The sequence below is a fragment of the Dryas octopetala genome, chromosome 4 (genome assembly GCF_963921425.1).
Source record: "Dryas octopetala chromosome 4, drDryOcto1.1, whole genome shotgun sequence".
Lineage (NCBI taxonomy): Eukaryota > Viridiplantae > Streptophyta > Magnoliopsida > Rosales > Rosaceae > Dryas > Dryas octopetala.
The window spans coordinates 3761445-3767207 of NC_141369.1; positions in this window are offsets into that span (position 1 = coordinate 3761445).

Sequence of the window (5763 nt, forward strand, 5' to 3'; positions counted from 1 at the left end):
ATGAAAGTGAAAATGATGGTGATTACGCTGGCCCCTTCGGCCATTTTCTCGATGACCCAAGATCACCAACGACCTATTCTCGCCAACGCCAACCCCCCTAGACCAGCCCCCTTCGCCAGCCAGCCACCACATTGACCAGAGAGACAACACACCAGTCCGCAACCCACCCCCTGCACGCACAGATCTCAACCACCCAGCCATTCCAGCCACCACCCTACCAGAAAAGGACCATCAGTGAGATCCTCTCGCCGGTGCAGAACCCCCACCAGCCGCCTCTGATCAGCCCAATGTCAGGACCGCCTCCAGATTCCACCCTAAAATCTATGAGAGGTCATGTGGGAATCAAAATCAAGGAAAATCCTACCGAAAATTCGGCAGAACTTCCCCTGAAAATGGACTAATCCAAAATTTTCAAAACCTGTTAAAGCACTTCTAAAATATCAACGACCTCTACCACAACCAAAAATAAGATCTCAAGCCCACCACAAGTAATACAACTCTAATCCGAGCATATCTAATCCACTATACAATCATATCTCATTTTATTTATTTCAAGGGAAACCTTGGTCCTATACCTATAAGTTGGAGATAAGAAACTCGAATGCCTCGACGTGGTACGGTTCGACCTCGGTGATCGCTATTACCTGGGGGAACATCAAAAACAAAATGTGAGAAAAACTCTCAGTGAGTAGAAAAAATATAGAAATCAGTATTTAAGTTATTCATCCTTCTAAATTCCTTTAAAATCAAAACTCCTCTAAAACCTCGTGTCACTTTTTGAAATCCCCCAGTTTAAAAACAATTTCACAAGTCTATTTCAAAATCTCCTTGTAAACCACGATCATGCTTAGAGTATGAGAAAAACATATGAACATGAAACTATTTCAAATCCTCAGAATGCCCAATGCATAAGAAAACTCTTAGAATAATAAAACTGAAGTTGAAAATCAATCTTTGGAAATAACAATTTCTCAAACTGAAATCGATACTGTCAATTTATAAATAAATAAATAATTTAAGCTAAAAAATTTCTTCTCAAACCACTCTCAATATACTGAAAACCAATAAAACTACTCAACTGAAACCGTCATACTTAAAACATTTGCTGCCATAAACTCATCACTTAAAATACTTAACAAACTGAAAACACACACCAGTCAGTTACCCATAGAATCTGTCATACACGCGCAGAGCCAAGAATCTGTCATACGCATGCAGATCCATAAATTCTGTCTTACGTGCACGCAGAGCCAACCCCCAAAGGGTCAAGCATCACGACACACGGCCCAAAGCCTATGTGTGTGCCGCAATGGGTCCCAAAGACTTATCTAATCTGATAACCTGGAGGGTACTGAAAGGTGATTTAAAACTATTTTTCTCGTGACCAAACAAAATGTCTTTTTCCACCAACAAAGAACATTTTTATAACATTTCCAAAACTTTAAATCCTCAAAACAATTGCATAAACACAACTAGTAAAACAGTTCTCAATAAATCACATTTAAAAACATAAAACCAATCAAATCTTTTGTCCATAGACTAAAATATGAAATAACCCATATGTATAAAAATAAGAAACTAGTTTCAACATCCAACAAGAAGAAATTTATTTGCGGTAGCATTTGTAATCTAAAATTTAATACCATTAATCAAATCCCAAAATCAACTTCAAAACGTTAAATATAAAATAATTGATGAGATTTCCATAAATTCTAAGAAAAACCAAAAGTCTATTTAAACCTCAAATTCTCAACTAAAATTGCATACCCAAACTAAATCACAAATTTTATAAAACATTTTAAAGAGATAAGAATTCACTCACAATTCATCAATTCTCAATAAAGCTCAAAACAACGAATAAAAATTAAATTAGGAATTTCACAAAAACATTTATAAAATAAAGTCCACTCACAGAGATAGCCCTAGCTTCGATCCTTCGCCGGATCGTCACGAGCCACGGTCGTCTCGCCTATAAAATACATAACAAAACCATAAATCAGTCTCGATAATTAAAGAGTGTGTATGAATCCTAACGTCCCACTCGACTTTTGTTCCTATGCGATGATTTATGATCTATACAAGTTGACCAACAACACTTTCACCATCGCCCCTAACGTTTCCCGGCTGAACCTAACCATAATCACTATAACTAATATCGATAACCCATTCAATAAATGCTCAAAAATAGCCCTTAATTCATGAATGGCAGTGGGGTTCGGAATCACTGTGGGTGCTACCCAAAGTGGCTGCCCCAACTCCAAATTCAACCAATTTTATTTCATTTCAACCAAACCCACAAATTTTCTCAATCCTAGACAACTATTGAGTCCCATAGGGACGAAATTTGTCCTAGATAACACCATAATAGTCCCCAATTCTGAAAATTATAGAAAAACCCGAAATGGCATCAAACCCCAAAATTTCATGTTTCTAAATTCAAGGTTTTAAACTACAAAACCAAAGGCAAGTGAAAGCCCAAGAGAAAAGGAAGAAAACCCACCTAAAAACAATTCGAACGGAGGCCAGAGGTGGTCGGAATCGCCGAAGAGAAGGGGCGGCGGCTGGATGGCTTTCTGGCGAGTTTTTCCGATGTGCAGGGGAGTTAGGTTGGGCTAGAGGAAGGCTGGAGCTGAGCTGGTCAGAGTCGGGGGAGGCTCGTCGGAGGTTGGCGAGGGGTGGTCGGTGCCTGGGACGTTGATCAGTGGCCTTGGGCCGCCGAGAAGCTGGTCGGGAAAACGGGTATGGCCTGCTGGAGTAGCGCGCAGAGGAAAGAGAAAAGGGTTGAGGAGAGAGAGAGTGAGAGAGAGAGAGAGAGAGAATGGGCTCGGGGGGTTCACCGGAGCCAGAGATTGGCAGGGGTGGCCGATGATGGTGAGGGGTGGTGATCGGGGTTGGTGCACGCAGGGGAGAGGTGCGGGAGTGGAGAGGGAGAGAGTGCCAGGGAGAGAGAGTAATAAAGGGAGAGAGAGAAGTTTGTAGAAAATTCAAGAGAGAGAAAAAAATCAGAAAATTTTTCTGATTTTGGGTATTTAAAAACCCACTTTTATAAATTTACAAAATTGCCCCTCACTTCACATGTCTGTATCTTTCAAACTGTAACTCGAAACGACGCATGCTACGTGTCTATGAAATCGTGGGCTTGAAACCTATCCAACGGGTCCAAAGTCAAAACCAAAAGCCCGATAGAATAAAAAGTCAACTTTTGGGTCAAACCCAATTTAAAACAAAAATAAATCAAAATTTAAATCAAAACTCTTTTTATTTTCTAAATAAATTCTCAAAATATTTAAAATAAATCTTTGAAAAATACGGGGTCTCACACCCAGCACTGCACGCGATCTTTGCTCGGAGAAAACACACAGAGAACGTCATAGCTTTATCCTTTGATTTCGGCCATATCCTAGCGCCAATCACCTTCATCCTAGGTGAGACGATCCGATGGAGGATCGAGGCTAGGAACTTTCACAGTGAGTGGACTTTTGGTTTCCGAAATATTTTGCACATTTTATGATTTAATTCTTTTCTTGATTTAATCGAGTATGGTTTCAGTTAAAAAGGTTTGTGAATGGACCTTAGTTTATAAATTATTTAATGAATTTCATATTTTGACTCCTATTGTTATCTTGAGTTTTGAGTGAGAAACAATAAATTATGAGTTGGACCTTGTTTGAAAGTATTTCTTGAAAATTTATGTCTTTAATTTAGTTTGGTCATCTCAACTCTTGGTTAAAAATAGTGATTACGAGTTGGATATTGTTTTATTGACATGTTATTTCAATAGTTTAAATTACATTTCTTGTCATGGGTTTAATTATGAGCATGAGAGTATTAAACTAAATGGAAATGGTTTATATTTATATATACTTATGCCAACTTGTCTTCTAATGGAATTTCAAAGAAAAGCCTAAAGCAATATATTTTACGAGTTGATAATAACTAATAGAAATTATCTGAATTTAAAAGACCGTTTTATCCTTGAGGCATATTTGAAAGGAGGTGATCTTGAATTGTCAGAATTCTTGTTTGGGCATGAATGTTTTCGATATTAAATTGAGCAGTTTTAAACCGTCCTACTAGTACCCTCTCTTAGTAGGTACAAATTGCTTTGCACTCGCCTAGAGATGACTTGGCGATGTATGACCAGCGTCATTTATTTGCTCTGCACTTGCCTCGTCGGCGGTGTATGACTAGCATCTCATATTGCTTTGCACTCGCCTCGAGATAACTCGGCAGTGTATGACCAGCATTATAAGCTCTGCGTGCACGTATGACCAGCAATTCCCCGGGTACTAGTACGATGTGATTTTATATGGTCATTGAGATTTTACTTTGATTAAGTTTTAAGTTGTGAGATTTAATAATTTGACTATTAGTGTTTTTGTTTGAGGATTTAAATGATATTACTATCTAACTTATTTTGTGGGAAGCTTTGAAGTCTTTTATATACTTGAGTTTATTTAAAATCCATGCATTTGAAGGTGTCATGACGTTTTCGGAAAGGTTTGAAAATTTGTTTTAAAATTGGGGGATTTAAAAAGAAAAATCAAGTTTAGAGTTTACAAAAAACTTCACGCTATTAAAGCCTTTTATGTCCATTCACTGAGATTTTTCTCTCACATTTTGTCAAGTTTGTTTTAAATTTTCCCCCAGGTAAGAACGGTCGAGCCAAGAGGAACGTCGAGGCATTTGAAAACGTTTGAGGACCTTGTAGGCTAGAGTTCCCTGATATCTTCATTTGTATAAATTTTAAGCTGGCTCTGATAATCTGTATACTTGGTTGCATGTTATTTATTTTATCCTTGGACGGGTCAGAGACCCTTGTTGCATTTGCAGTAGAGGTGGCTGATGTTTTAGAAGTGTTTTAATAGGCTAATAAATTTTGGGTTAGTCCATTTTCAGGGGAGGTTCTGCCGAATTTTCGGTAAGATTTTCCTTGATTCTGGATTCCCACAGGACCTCTCCGAGTTTCAGGGTGGAATCCGGGGGCGATCCTATCAAGGGGTACCATGCCTACACAGAAGCCCAAGACCAAAATTATGGTCAAATTGTTACGCATAGTTCTCTTCAACCTCACTGTCAATATTCTTCATCCATGGAGATTTCTAGAAAAGTTGAAAAAACTAAGAAGCCAACTGCTGAATGGCTGTATGATGAAGAGAGCTCTAGAAAGATTGAAAGAATTTTGAAAAAGCTTTTGAAGGAATTAATCCGAGGCGGCAACTAGAAATCTTGGAATTAGCCATGTGCTCAGCAAGGAATCATGAGAACAAAGCAACCTTCCTGGAACGTGTACTTAACCATGTTGAACATGGATTTCTTCCTCCACTTGTGAAAGGAGAAGAAAAAATAACTTTGATGGGCCAAGGAGAGAAAGAAAAGGTTGAAAAAGAGCTTATTTCAATAAGCCTTTACATGTTGAAACAATCCTTTCGCCTAGCTGTATTGTTGAGCATGTTGTTGAAGAAGCCAATGGAAATTTGGCTAAAAAAGGAAAGGAGGTTATTTGTGCCCCAACAAAAGTGGAGCCAATAAAAGACCACATTATTTATGAAATTTTGGTTGGCCAAGAAAAGGTGGATGAAGAAGATCTCAGGTCTTCATATGACGAAGAGGCTACCTTGCCTTAATTTGATTTTAACTGTTACGACCCGACCCAAATTTCATTGGAAATTTAAAATTTTTATTTTTATTTAACTTTGACTTTACAAGGCTTTAAAGGAAGTTAGTTTGTGGGACCTCGAAAATTTTTTCTAAATTTCTTTG